Consider the following 15,886-nt stretch of genomic DNA (forward strand, 5'->3'; position numbering starts at 1 on the left):
ACCTGCTCTGAGTTTTAGCGATTACCAATATAAAGAGGAGTTTCTACACTGGCCACCAATGTAATGAGAAGATTTACACTGACCACCAATGTAACTGAGACATTTAGCCTGCGTTCACATTTGTGTGTGTCCAGAATACATGCAAAATCGCTTTCCCGACACCAGGGAAAGATGCTGCCCTTTAGCGGATACACAGAAGTGCCATTAATTGTTAATGAGACCCTCTCATGCATTGGCTGAGATGTGCGTATTCAAATGCACCAAAATTCAGGGTGCTGTGGCCCCATGTTATTTTGAAGAAGGGTTCCACCTCAAATTTGTTTACCTTTGTAGAACAGGCTGATGTTAGGATTAATGACTATAGTTGTAGGCCGGACTTTCCAGCATATCCCTTTACCTCCCCAGTGGGCAGCATTTAGCAGAAGTTATGGTAGATATGACCTCATGATATACATATGAATGCCGCCTCTATTTACATATTAATGCTGCGGTCCTCTACTATTTATACATTAATGCTGATTATTTACATGTAAACATAGGGTCTGCAGATGGAGTCATCTGTACATGGCAACAGGGCAGAGCTGGACAGCAGCAACAGAACTTTACACTGAGATATCGGGACACAGCATGGGACTAAAACTTCAAGGGACAAGGGAATTTAAACTGGGATAGTTGGCAAGTATGAGGCAGCTGCTTTGGGCCCCACAGCAATGACAGGGCCCAGGGCAGCTTCCCATTTTGTCCTGCCTTAAAAAAAATCCTCTGTGTGTGTGTATTTTAATCTCAGTACAAATACAGTTGTTCTGTGAAGCCCTCAGAGGTTTGCTAGAGAACCTTAGTGAACAAACAGCATCACAAAGGCCATGGAACACACTAGACAGGTCAGGGATAAAGTTATGGAGAAGTATAAAGCAGGGTTAGTTTATAAAAAAAAATCCCAAGCTTTGAACATCTCACGGAGCTCTGTTCAATCCATCATCCGAGAATGGAAAGAGTATGGCACAACTGCAAACCTACCAAGATATGGCCGTCCACCTAAACTGACCGGCCGGGCAAGGAGAGCATTTATCAGAGAAGAGCCAAGAGGTCCATGGTAACTCTGGAGGAGCTGCAGAGATCCATAGCTGAGGTGGGAGAATCTGTCCACAGGACCAGGGCCGCTGTTAGAAATCATGGGGCCCCATACAGCCTACACGGCAGCCCCCCCCCACATCACAGGGACAGGACCTGAGCTTGAGCACCCCTCCCTGTAGCCCACAGGCAGCCAGTGGAGAAGGAAGCGGCAGCGTGGACTATGCGCAATGGAGAAATGTGTGTGTGGCAAAATTGCACTAACAATAGGGTTAAAAACCTGTACAGAGCAGAGTGCTGAAATGTATTTAAAGTGGTTGTGAAGTCTAAACATTTTTTCCCAGGGCCGAGTCCCTCTGTCTGTGTCAATGGTCACAGCAGAGGGATTTTGGTGCAAGCACGGATGAGTGCCCCCATGGAAAGCAACTTCCCATGGAGACACTGGACAGAGAGGAGGGGCCAGGAGCGCCAGCGGGGGACCTAAAAGAGGAGGTTCCTGGCCGCTCTGTGCAATTCTATTGCACAGAGTAAGTAAGTATAGAGATGTTTGTTATTTTTTTTTTTATTTACCTTTACAAACCCTTTAACATGCAGAGTGCAGATCAGGTGTATGTATGTCATTTACAAAATTCAGGTGTCAAGAAGATGTAATGAACAGAGTGCCGGTTTAAGGAATATGTACTGTACAGTGTGCACATGGTTCAGGGGTTAGGAATGGGTAATGTACAAAGTTTGGTGGTCAAAATTGAGTACCTTACAGAGTGCTCATGCATAGTTCATGGGTCAGAAGTGGGTAATGCATAGAATGAAGGTGTCTGGAGTATGTAACATACAGAGTGCAGGGGTCAGGAGTGGGTAACATGCATCAGTGGCGGCCCGTCCATAGGGGGCTCATGGGTGCTACCCCCCCAAAGCTATTCACAAAAAAAAAGGTCACTTTAAGAGTGACCAGGCGCCGGACACACAGCAGTCTATGGGAAGCTTCCCAGCTTGCAATCAGCTGATTGCAAGCTGGGAAGCTGATTTGCCCATTTTCAGGGCATGTGCAGTGTGCAAGCATTGCGCCCACAAACACTCCCACTATCCAATGATTTGTTTCTGGCATTTGTTTCTTTATTTTTATTGGCGGGGACCGGAGGATGGGCAGCCCTTTTTCGGAGTCACTTCTGGTTTCCCGGCTCACTGTGCTGTGGACTGGGCATCTAGTAGAAACATGCTGGAGTTTCTACTAATTTACCTCCCTGGGACTCGCTACTCTGGACGCATGGGACCCTTCACAGCATGGGACTGAATTCCCATGGAACAGCCGGCTGCAGTGATGGATGTCACTATGACATCACACAGTAAGTGACTGGAAGGGGGAGTGGCCAGCCTCTGCTCTACAGATAAGATTGTCAGGTGAGGGATCAGGGAACAAGTACTCTGTCTATAGAGAGGAGAGAAATGAAGCCAGCAGTGTGTGTGCAGCTGGTTACTTTCTCCACTTCCCCCTCTCCCTAACCTGCCTGCTTGGAATGCCATGGCCATTCTGGAAGAATTACCCCCCGGCTGTGAGGGGACCAATGAGAGTGTTTAGGAGGGTTTTACTCAGCTGTTGTTCATATCCTGCTGGTCAGTCCTGCCTACTTAAGCCGTCCAGCCCAGAGGGTCTCTGCCTTCTCCTTGGTCAACATCTCAAGAAACATCGCCTGCGGTCCTGTTTAAAGACTGGCTTTGCTGACATCCCTTCTGGCTCCAGATCCTGCTTGCTATTTTACTACGCTCATTTCCGGCTCCCTGACATTTGGCTTGTCTGACTATCCGTTCTGGTTACTGAACTTTGGCTATGTTTTGACTACATTTGTTCTTTTTACTTTTATTATTAAACAAGTGTGATTTAACTGTACTTCTGCCTGATTTCATGCTTTCTGACAGCAGATGAAGGCCATGAATTCAGAAGATGCAGTAAATCCACTTGTTGGTAATATTTTTTCCAGATTGAATGAACTGGATCACCGCATGGATCAGTTTGCCATGGCGTTAAAAACGCTCCTGAGTCGCACGGTTCACCTGGAATCTCCAACTGTGGCCGCCCCGCTACAAGTGTAAGGCTGACCGCAGGTCAGCCTGTGTTTGTGGGAGGAGTCGGGCTGCATAAAGCCTCCCCTCCATCCCTCCTTCCCTGTCGACGCTGGCTCATGTATGAGCGTCATTTCCGGGCAACGATTCCTTCACTTCCGGTTTTCGGAGTCCGCGCGGTCTCATCCTCTCTCACAGGACAAGCGGCATCCTCTCAGTCCGGTCGGAGTGTTCGTTCGTGACAGGGCAGGTAAGGGGGGGTGGTTCTTCCCTCCGGTCAGCTCTTTCCCGATACTCTGGTCCTTAGTTGTTCCAGCTATCGTGCAAGCTCCGCGTGGGATGGTGTCAAAGTTCCCAAGTGCTGCATCACTGGTTAGATATCACATGCTCCCTCAGCCCTGTATGCTTCCAAGTATGTTTTGTGACAGCTCCATGTGGGATTGTTATTAAGCTTACACAGGATCACAGTACTGCTCTGCCTGTAACAAGAAACACTAACCTCCCTTATGTTAGCATTACCTCTCTTTTCATGCCCCCTGTGCCGGGTTTCTCCGCATTTCATAAACAACCTTTTTTGTGCTGACAGTTACCATTGTTGAAATCCACCTTCTCCAGCGTTTTTTGTTTTGTTTCCACGCATGCTTGTGGCCACCATTTCATCTTGCTTTTTGTCATAGGCCCAGGTAATGGCATGGTCAAGGGGTTTGCTTTTCTAGGGAGAGCGTCACCTGTGCCAATGCATGGGACATTTAGATACTGCACTTTTAATTCCTTATGATACATGTTAGTCCTGTTTACTTTGCAGCAGAGGCCAGGGCAGGTGTCACAGTACGGTACAGCACACAATGCTTCAAACCGGCACAGATTTCATACGGGCATGTTTCTTACTTCATACTGGTCAATTATATCATTTCTGCCACTGTTTTGTTTCGTATTTCTATGTCATTTCTACTGCTGTTTTATGTCACTATCTTGTCCATTCCGTCATGCTTGGGCTTTTGGGCGGTACTGTTTTTATCACTATCACTATGTTTCCATGTTAAACACGTAGGAATTTTTTGCTTCCAGCGCACTTGGGGTAGGCACTGCTGGCAGGGCCGTTTTTAAGGCAGGGCAAAAGGGGCAGCTGCCCTGGGCCCTGTTATTGTGGTGGGGCCCAAATCAGCTGCCTCATATATGACAACTATCCTGGTTTAAATTCCTGCGTCCCTTGAGGTTTTAGTCCTGTGCTGTGTCCCAATATCTCAGTGTGAAGTGCTGCTACTAACGCTGCCCAGCTCTGCCTTATTGTTGTGTACAGATGGCTCACCAGCAGACCCTGTGTTTACATGGAAATTACCGGCATTCATATGTAAATAGCGGCGGCATTCATATGTAAATAGCGATGGCCGGCAGCATATGTATATCATGCCCCCCCTGAGGTCATATCCACAGTAATCTCTAGCAACCAATCAACAAGCAGAAATATGTGCTGTAACCTCTAGCAACTAATCAGAGAGCCGTAATGTGTGCTGTAACCTCTAGCAACCAGTCAGTAAGCGGTAATGATACACTGTAACCTCTGGCAACCAATCGCAATAGCAGCCTGATCTGATTCAGTAAACTGATTTTGAGTCTAGCTGCTATTTATTGTATGTCTCAGAGCAGGTGGAGAGCAAAACTGCATGGAGGGGCCTAAGAAAAGTTTTGCCCAGGGTCCAATCAATATTAAAGACGGCTCTGACTGCTGGTTCCACTCAGGTAGGTATCACTTGTTACTTTCAGTATGGCCAGCAGGGCACCCAAGTTCCAGGGCTAGGGCCATAAGCACGTACGTCCCCACTGCTTTCATAAGTGTAGAGGAGTCCTGGTCTTTCATTTGTCGCATGCATTTATACTGATTGGTAGTATTGTACGTTTATGTCCCTCTTCCAGAGTTAGTTTTCTACATATCAACAGGACTCAAGTGTTTTTGCAGGTTTCAGACGCTTTTTCAAGTATGTATCGGTTATTTTACTTATGACGGATTTTCAGGGGTGGTTGGGTTCATTTCCGAAACCCCAAATCACTGGTTATATGCGTGGTTTCTAAGTGGTAGCTTTGTGTGTTGCTGCTTACGCTGCTTACGATTAGTTCCCACGTAGACACTTTTTGTTACTCGTGTCTTTTGGCTGAGCACATTTAGGCTCCTCGGGCTTGAGTTTCGTTGAGAGGCCACCAGGTTTCAAGGGTGTCACAAAGCGGGCTGGTTAGTGTCTACACATACTTCCCGGCATTTAGTTGTCTCGTTAATTTCTGTTTTCACATCCTTAGCGTCACATTCTTCACGATTAGGTCATGGCGTTACCACTGCAGCACTACCTATCACACTTATAGGTATGTACAGATTGAGATGGTCGTTTTTAATTGGCTTGAAAGGTGGCAAGCCTCCTTATCTGTTCTCACATGGCTCACGCTATGATCATTTCTACTCATATCAGTAGCCTGACACGTTTTCAGGTTCAAAGGCCTGACTTTTTGTTATTAATTTGCCTGATTACGCCTCAGGTAACTCGGCCTGGTAACTTCACCAGACTGACACATTTTTCAGTCCTGTTTTAACGTTCCTTTGTCATTTCACGAAATAAAAAGGGGGGAGGGGACGGAGGGGCAGCCAGGTTGGTTCAAGGTAAGTGATGGGTACAGTACATACGGTACAGATGATTTTTCTGGGCTTACAACGTTGTTCTCGGTTTTATGTAGGTCATGTCACAGGCTGCAGACATCGAGAACTTTGCATCCATCCCCCTTCTCTGGCTAGGGGTTCGGAACATGGTAGCACACCCTCCTTGAGAACCTGGACCGTCCCTAGACTCATGGCTGAAGTGCAGTACAGGGGAATTTTAATACCCGGCTTCAGCACACAGGGCTGAGCTGTTCAGACTACTGTTCCCCTGTGCTTCAGGCTCTAGCACACAGCAAGTTACACTTCGGACTGTCGCTTTATCCCTTTCTCAAATTCATACTACCCTGAGTTCCCTGGCCTCTTCCTGCCAAGAATTGTGTGCAAGGGTGGAGGTGTTGGAGGCTCAGGCTCAGTGGAGCCCAGTGTCAGGACTATCTTCCACTCCAGGGACATCTGCAGGTCTTGGGACTCCCTTGGTACCAAGCCCCGTACCCATAGGCCCGGGTAATAGTATGGGTGTTCCTCCCATTACCCCGGCTCATTTTATTCCCGTTAACATCAGGAAGGACATACTGAAGGGCAAAGATGTTAATTTAGCATCACTTTTGATAGCTGCCCGTGATGTTGCCGATAATAGGTCATATGCCTGTGGCGATGTTTCGGTGGTGGTTATGATCCCTGGTCTTAGGGATGGTGGTGGTTATGATCCCTCAGCCGCAAACTTTCTATCCCGGGGTTTGTCCTGGCCTTTAGCTTATACAGAGACGTAATTTGCTCAGTGAGACCGCTCAGGAGGGAAGAGCTGGACCATTACCTTTACACAGTGGTAGAGTTAGGACAGAAGCATGGGGGGTCAAATTTCTATGACTATTAGCCATGGGCCGAACACCCCGCCGGTTTGGTTCGCACCAGAACTACCCCAAAGCATCCTCCCCATGTTGAGGGCATGTGGTCTGGTACAGTTCAGGAGGGGGGAGACGTTCTCCCGTCCCCCCCTCTTATCCTGCGGCCTGACAGGTTGCGTGCTCAGATAAAGGTCTGGTATGCATTTTGAGGTGGACCCCTATGCCATTTTTTTTTAATTTGGCACAGGGTTCCCCTTAATTTCCATATCAGACCCAAAGGGCCTGGTATGAATTTTAGGGGGATCCCCATGCAATTTTTTCTTTTTAATTTTGATTTGGGGTTCCCCTTAATATTCATACAAGACCCAAAGGGCCTGGTAATGGACTGTGGGGGATTCCATGCCCTTTTTTTCGATGATTTTTATCTATATTGCCGAGACCCGACAATTCATTACAGCCGCGATCAGTTTTAAATGACAATTTTTCTTTTAGAAAAGTCATTTTGCTGTGGTACTGTTCTAAACACAGGAAAAATGTGCTGCTTTACAGGCATACTATAGACCCCCCCCCCCCCCAGGCATGATATTTAAAGGAATATTTCATTTTTATTGTTTCACTTTAGGCATTAAAAAAATAACTGCTCTCGAAAAAACGTTAGTTTTTAAAAAAAAAAAATTCATTGATACATGTTCCCTGGGGCAGGACCCAGGTCCCCAAACACTTTTTATGACAATAACTTGCATATAAGCCTTTAAAATGAACACTTTTGATTTTTCATGTAAATGTCCCATAGACTTTAATTTACAATTTGTCAGCCCCTCATTGTTCGCAGGTGCCTAGACTTAACTCGTTAATACAATCTGAGAAGTTCTCACTTAAATATGCATCGGTGGATTAAGCAATTCAGAGTATCATTGGGGCAGGTGAGGGCACTTGGCTGTCCAAAGCTGACATCGCGGACGCCTTTAAACTTTTCCCAATTCTGCCATCACTCTGGCAGTGGCATGGCATTAAGTGAAGGGAGTTTTATTATTTTGCAACCAAACTCACATTTGGCTCCAAGAGTACTCCCTGGCTGTTTGATTGCTTCACATAAGCACTTAGTTGGATCCTCACTAGGGATGGGCTATCTGTTCAAGTCGAACATGAGTTCGACTCGAACATTGGCAGTTCGCCTGTTTGCCGAACAGCGAACAATTTGGGGTGTTCGTGGCAAATTTGAAAAGCCGCGGAACTCCCTTTAAAAGTCTATGGGAGAAATCTAAAGTGCTAATTTCAAAGGTTAATATGCAAGTTATTGTCATAAAAAGTGCACCAGGGAACATGTATTAATGCAAAAAAAGTTTTAAAAACAGACTTTTTATTTGTTTTTTTCTACCCTTTGTCCATCCTAAAAAAAAAAAAAACAAAAAAAAAAAAAAAAAAAAAAAGGGAAAAACAAAAAAAAAAAAAACAGACGTTTTTTCGGGAGCAGTGATTTTAATAATGCTTAAAGTGAAACAATAAAAGTGAAATATTCCTTTAAATTTCTTACCTAGGGGGTGTCTATAGTATGCCTGTAAAGTAGCGCATTTTTCCTGTGTTTAGAACAGTACCACAGCAAAATGACATTTCTAAAGGAAAAATTGTAATTCAAAACTGATCACGGCTGTAATGAATTGTCAGGTCTCGGCAATATAGATAAAAATCATTGAAAAAAAAAGCATGGGATACCCCCCAGTCCATTAACAGGCCCTTTGGGTCTGGTATGAATATTAAGGGGAACCTCGAACCAAAATTAAAAAAAAAATTGCATGGGGGTCCCCCTATAATCCATGTCAGGCCCTTTGGGTCTGATATGGAAATTAAGGGGAACCCTGCACCAAAAAAAAAAAAATGGCATAGGGGTCCCCCTCAAAATCCATACCAGACCCTTCAGAAAATCACAATTCTAAAAGAAAAAAAAGTCATTTAAATGTACTAGCGCTAGTGTCGGCTATTAATGAATTGTCGGTCCTGACAATACACATAAAAGTCATTGAAAAAAAAAAAATGCGTGGGGGTCCCCCAAAATTCCATTACCAGGCCCTTCAGGTCTGGTATGGATATTAAGGGGAACTCCGTGCCAAAACTAAAAAAAAAAGGTGTGGGGTTCCCCCCAAAAATCCATTACAAACCCTTCTGGTCTGGTATGGATTTAAAGGGGAACTCCGCACCAAAAAAAAAATATGGCGTGGGGTTCCCCCAAAAATCCACACCAGACACTTATCTGAGCACGCAACCTGGCAGGCCGCAGGAAAAGAGGGGGGACAAGAGAGCGCCCACCCCCCTGCCTGAACCATACCAGGACACATGTCCTCAACAGGGGGGAGGATGTCCTCATGTTGATGGGGAGAAGGGCCTCATCCCCACAACCCTTGCCCGGTGGTTGTGGGGGTCTGCGGGTGGGGGGCTTATCAGAACCTGGAAGCCCCTTTAACAAAGGGGACACGCAGATCCCTCCCCCCATATGAATTGGTAAGGGGTACATTGCACCCCTACCATTTCACAAAAAGAAAGTGTCAAAATGTTAAAAAACCACAGGAGATGGCTTGGGACAAGTCCTTTATTAAAAATAAAAAAAATGAAAAAGAGATTCCAGAGATGTAATCCAATAAATCCATGCTCCTACTTCAGCGATGTAATCAAATTCTCGATCTCCAGCGATGGATGATCTCCAGCGATGGGTGATCTCCAGCAACTCCAGCGAGGAACACGCACAGGATCCTGCCTCCACTGGAGGCACCCATCCAATGACGTGGCGCCAGCTGGACAGCTCTTATGTAGCTGAGGGTGGGGCCATCTGTCATGTGAACCTGTCCCCCTCTAACAAGGGGAAACGCCGGGGTTTCCCAGTGACATGTACGGGTGACCCCGCCCCCTCTGATGCAACGGGAATCCTGCGTTGCATCAGAGTGGGGCAGGGTCACTCGCTGGAGTCCATCCATCACTGGAGATCGAGAACTGGATTACATCGCTGGAATCTCTTTTTTATTTTACATTTTTTATCTTTAATAAAGGACTTGTCCCAAGCCGTCTCCTGTGGTTTTTTTTTTACATTTTGGCACTTTTTTTGTGAAATGGTAGGGGTACAACGTACCCCTTAACAATTCACATGGGGGGGCGGGATCTGGGTGTCCCCTTTGTTAAAGGGGGCTTCCAGATTCTGATAAGCCCCCCGCCCGCAGACCCCCACAACCACTGGGCAAGGGTTGTGGGGATGAGGCCCTTGTCCCCATTGACATGGGGACATCCTCCCCATGTTGAGGGCATGTGGCATGGTACGGTTCAGGAGGGGAGGCGCTCTCTCGTCCACCCCTCCTTTCCTGTGGCCTGCTAGATTGCGTGCTCAGATAAGGGTCTGGTGTGGATTTTTGGGGGAACCCCATGCCATTTTTTTTTTACATTTTGGCGCAGAGTTCCCCTTAATATTCAAACCAGACCTGAAGGGCCTGGTAATGGATTTTGGGGGACTCCCACGCATTTTTAAAAAAAAATTTCAATGACTTTCAATTACTTTTATGTGTATTGTCGGGACCGACAATTCATTAATAGCCGGCACTAGCGCTAGTACTTTTAAATTACTTTTTTTTCCTTTAGAAATGTCATTTTGCTCTCAGACTGTTATAAACACGGGAAACATGCGCTACTTTACAGGCATACTATAGACACCCCCCCAGGTAAGAAATTTAAAGGAATATTTCACTTTTATTGTTTCACTTCACAAGCATTATTAAAATCACTGCTCCCGAAAAAACGGCCATTTTTAAAACTTTTTTTTGCATTGATACATGTCCCCTGGGGCAGGACCCAGGTCCCCAAATACTTTTTATGACAATAACTTGCATATTAACCTTTAAAATTAACACTTTTGATTTTTCATGTTCGTGTCCCATAGACTTTAACGGTGTTTGCGTGTTCAAATTTTTTGCCTGTTAGCATGTTCTGGATGCAAACCGAACAGGGGGGTGTTCGGCCCATCCCTAATCCTCACACACAGAGAAAGTTGTCAGGAAGTGATCCACTATTTGGACGATATTCTCCTCATTGAGAGTGGTGGTCAGGCTCCCTCCGACCTTCAAAAACTGATATCAGTTTTTACGGCCTTAGAAATCCCACTGGCAGGTAAGAAAATAGAAGGTCCAGTTACCAGACTCACCTTCCTGGGGATTGTGCTTGATACCCAGTCTATGCAGGCCAGCCTTCCCGCAGACAAACTGGTAAGGATCAGAGATTGCATACATGCATTCACGATCTCCCAATATTGTGCCAGGGTTGAATTACAGTCTCTGCTGGGAATGCTGAATTTTGCGATGAGGATCATCTCCCAGGGAGGTCTTTCATTTCCAGGTTACTATCTTTGTTACCTTCAGCCCCCAACTCTGATTCTCGTGTCAGATTAGATCCTTCCATGTTGTCGAATCTACACATGTGGGATGAGTTCCTGCAACACTGGAATGGTGTTACCATGTTTATCCCTGTAGTGTCAGGGTTTTCCCCTCAGGTTTTTTTTAGATGCAGCGGCCACAAAGGGCTATGCAGCTTTTTGTAGCTCACACTGGCTGGCAGGGCCTTGGCCAGACAAGGTTGTGTCTATTCCAGGGTTCACAGAGACGTCAGCCTTGTTCGAAATCTACCCCACTGTTGCGGCAGCACAGGTGTGGGGTCATTTGTGGGCAGCTCAGACTGTGGTTTTTTCCACAGATAATCAAGCCACGACAGAGATCGTCAACAAGGGTAGATCTAGGTCTTTACTCATAATGTCTTTTGTGCGTAGGCTCATTTGGCTCTACCTCCGATTTAAATTCCACATACAGTGGAACCTCAGATTACAAGCATAATCCATTCCAGGAGTATGCTCTTAATCCAAAGTACTCACATATCAAAGCGAGTTTTTTCATTGAAGTCAATGGAAACGAAAATAATTTGTTCCGCGTTGACTTCAATGGGATGCAATACCGCATGCGGCCAGAGGCGGGGGGCGCCGGAGAGCCTCGGAAATGTCCGAAAAGGCCCAAGCGCACTTCGGCTAACCTTGGCAAACCTCGGAAAGACTCCGTTCACGATTCTTTCCGAGGTTTACCGAGGTCAGCCGAACTGTCCTCGGGCATTTCCATGCATTTCTGAACGCCGACGATCGGCGACTTTCGGCTCTGCTCGGCTCCGGCGCCCCCCCACCTCAGGCCAAAAGCAGTACTGCACACCGCTTTTGGCCTGAATCCTGCTCGTTTTGCGAGACAACACTCGCAAACTGAGTTAGGATTTTTAGAAATACAGTGCTCGGTTTGCGAAACGCTCGTTAACCGCGTTACTGGCAAACAGAGGTTCCACTGTACACTGCAGGTTCATGAATGGTGTTGACAATGTAGCTGCATATGCACTGTCCCAGTTTAATTAATCACTGTTTTTCCAGCAGGTCCCAGAGGCCAACGCTGGCCCCACTCCAGCCCCACACTTTCTTCAATAATTGATGGACTCGATACCCACTGGGCCTTCGCGGCAGCTTTGATTGACAAATCGTTGTCAGTGAACACCAGGAAGGCGAACGTCATGGCCTGGAATATTTTCCAGACCTTCCAGGCTCGGTATCCTGAGGTTGATGGCTACAGTGTTCAGTATTTACGTTCACTGCCTTTTGCCACTCTCAGCTTAAGCTGGCCCATGGCACTATTAGGACATATTTAGCAGGTATTCAGCACCTTTTTGTCCCTACCCCAGCAGGCCATCCATTTTTTCAGCACACCCCATTAAAGCTATCCTCAAAGGGTATTCAGAAGAGTAGACCTCCTGCTGTAGCTAGCAGGCTGCCCATCAGGGGCAGATATTCCAAGGCATGTCGGATTCACTTGCCAGGTCTCCCTTTGGGTTGCTGCCTAGATTAATGCTTAAGGCAGCTATGTATCTGGCATTTTATGGTTTCTTGAGGCCTGGGGAGTTTTACTTCTTCTGGGCTAGGATCCCATATTCTTTTGGCCAATCAGTTAGTCAGGTTCCCAGACTACTTTCAGTTGTGTTTGCATACTTGCAAGATGCAGCAGCTGGGAGTCGGCACTGTCATTAGGTTCTTCAAGACCAACAATACATGGTGCCCGGGTTTGGTCTTAGACCAGCTTGCAAGGGCAACAGCGGACAGGCCTAGGGACAGTCCACTATTGCCTTTCCCTAGTGCTCCCCTCTCTGCAGCTCAGTTCGTGGATCATTGCAGCACCCTTCTGGCCAATTTGGGTTTGGACCCCAAGGCATTTTCGGGTCATTCGTTCAGAATTGGGGCAGCATCCGCAGCCTCTCGCCAAGGGGTACCGGTTCATGTGATCAAAAAGTTAGGTAGATGGAAGTCATCTTGCTTCTCTACATATATCCCAGATCCTCTGGTCAAGATGTCACAGGCGTTTGTTGTTTTGACTGACTGATTGTTACATTTCAGTTTGTAATAAATTTTTGATAGCTTCATCCTACTATCTTTATTTTTGCCCCCTTTAGGCATACTGACCACGGCATACCCCAGGTCTATTTTCCGTAGCTTTGAGTGTTACCTCTATAAGAGGTATGTCTGGTCCCGCTCCGCTTCCCCAGCAATTTGGGGGCGATCCAGTCCAATGCAGAGGGTTTCCCCTCTGCATTGGATTGGTTGAGATATATTATTTGAGATGCTGCCCCAGGCGTTTCCCATGGACAGAAGCAAAGTAGGTTTCGTGATATCTTTGCTTTCTGAGAGAGCCTTGGCCTGGGCAAACCCTCTATGGGAGACCCAAAAACCTGTTGTCTTGAGCTACCCTGAGTTTGTGGCTTAGTTTAAAAGGGTATTTGATGTTCCCGCATGCTCTGCTTCTGCTGCCAAGTGCCTCATGTCTATCGAACAGAGTACAAGAACTGTTGCCGACTAAGCCATTGAATTCTGTACTCTGGCAGCAGAGGTTGCTTGGAACAATGAGGCCCTCGTGGCTGCTTTTTCTCCTGGTCTCTCGGATACCTTCAAGGATTAGATAGCAGCCGAGATATACCCACTGAGCTGGAGAAGTGTCAGGTCACCTTGAGGCTAGGTGACAGATGCACACCGTTGGTATCAGGAGTGCACCGCGAGGCAGTGGACCCTACGGCTGACTGCTGCGGATGGGAGTCAGGGTGGTAAGAAAGGCAGGGCCGCTGGAACACCAACATGGAACCCACCGGGGTTAGAGCGTAAGATTCCCTAGGGCACGGAGTCTAATGCCCCGTACACACGGTCGGATTTTCCGATGGAAAATGTGTGAAAGGACCGTGTTGTTGGAAATTCCGACCCTGTGTAGGCTCCATCACACATTTTCCATCGGATTTTCTGACACACAAAGTTTGAGAGCAGGATATAAAATTTTCCGACAACAAAATCCAATGGACAAAGTGCCACGCATGCTCAGAATAAATAAAGAGATGAAAGCTATTGGCCACTGCCCAGTTTATAGTCCCAACGTACATGTTTTACGTCACCGCGTTCAGAATGATCGGATTTTCCGACAACTTTGTGTGACCGTGTGTATGCAAGACAAGTTTGAGCCAACATCCGTCTGAAAAAATCCTAGGATTTTGTTGGAAGGTCCGAACAAAGTCCGACCGTGTGTACGGGGCATAAGAGCCAGCAGGTGTTCATCAGGAGCCTCTAGTGGTGAGGATGGACTGGGCTGCAACTGGCTCCAGGTCGCGACCCCCAGGGTCCCCCAGCTCACACCCACAGTAGGCAACAGGAGGATAGGGATAGTAAGGGAATAAGCCAAGGTCGGGGCCACAAGCAGACAAGGACAACAGAGTTCACGCCAAGGTTCAGGGTCACAGGCAAACAGGAATAGTCGGGGACACACCAAAGGTCAGGGTCACGAGCAGACAAGAACATGCCAAGGTCAATAACAGAAACAAACGAAGAGCACACAGCAGGCATGAAACAGGAAGCCAAAACACACAAAGGTTGATCAGCAGGGCTGGCCTGCAGTGCAGAGGTAAATATAGAGTTCTCTGATAGGAGCTCGGGTGGAGCCATGCTAGAGGAGAGATTATAAAAGCAATCAGATGAGAGTCAGCTGGTCTCTAGAGATGAACACATGGAGACAGGTAAGCTGACAGACAAAACTCTATTGCATAACCATGAGAGTACCCCCCTCTCTTATGAGGCCTCCCCCTTCCCCACCTGGGACCAGGTTTAGAGGGGAACCTGGAAACGGATAGGGCCCCCTGGGAGCACAGTACCATCAATTGCCAAGACTACCAGTGGTGTAGCGAGGGGAGAAAGGGTAAGCTTCATAGAAGAAGCAGTTCTCCAGTCCATAAAATTGCCGGCAGCCCTGGAGTCCAGATATGCTAGGACCGATTGGGGAGAAGTGCCTACATGGAGGATCACTGGAAGAAGAAGACGAGAAGGTGATGTTTCTGGGTCCAATACTCCACCTTCTAAATGTATTAGACCCGAGCGTTTCCCGGACGAATCGAGCAGGAGTCACGAAAATGACCCTTGCCCCCACAATAAAGACACAAGCCCAGAGTTCTGCATCTAGCACGTTCTTCGGAGGTTAGTCTGGTCCAGCCCAGCTGCATAGGTTCCTCAGCAGGCAGAGGATGCTCCACAGGGTGACGGGGGAAGAGTTCTGGCTGACTAGGACCTAGGGGGTGCTGGTGTCTTTTTTCTAGGGACCTCTCCTGGAAACGGATGTCAATCTGATTGCACAAGGAAATTACATCATCCAGACCAGCGGGGATGGCTCTTCCTAATTCGTCCTTCACTCGGTCAGAGAGGCCATGTAAAAAGGTTGTGACCAGGGCCTCATTGTTCCAGCTCAATTCAGCTGTGAGGATACGGAACTGAAGCGCACACAGAAGTCGAACAGGCTGGAAACCACCGGGTCATTCTTCTCCCACAGGGGGGCAGCCCAGGCTAAAGCTTCACCAGAGAGGAGGGAAATGATATAGGCTACCTTAGCCCGATCAGACAGAAAGTTTTGAGTCTGGAGCTCAAAATGAATGGTGCATTGGCTGAGGAAGCCCCTGCAGGCCTTGGAGTCCCCAGAGAAATGGGATGGAGCTGGCAGTAAATATGAATGCGTGGCAGCGACTGGTGCGATAGGTGCAGCTGCTGATTGTACTTGACGCTGCAGGTTCGGGTTTCCCAAGGAGGCCTGGAGCTGCTCGAAGTGGGAAGCCAAAAAAAATTTGGTGTTATCACTCTCACTCACTCATACTGGTCATTGGAAGTTCAGCATGGCATCTCATGGCAAAGAACTATCTGAGG

This window comes from Aquarana catesbeiana, linkage group LG13 (assembly GCF_042186555.1).
Source record: "Aquarana catesbeiana isolate 2022-GZ linkage group LG13, ASM4218655v1, whole genome shotgun sequence".
NCBI lineage: Eukaryota > Metazoa > Chordata > Amphibia > Anura > Ranidae > Aquarana > Aquarana catesbeiana.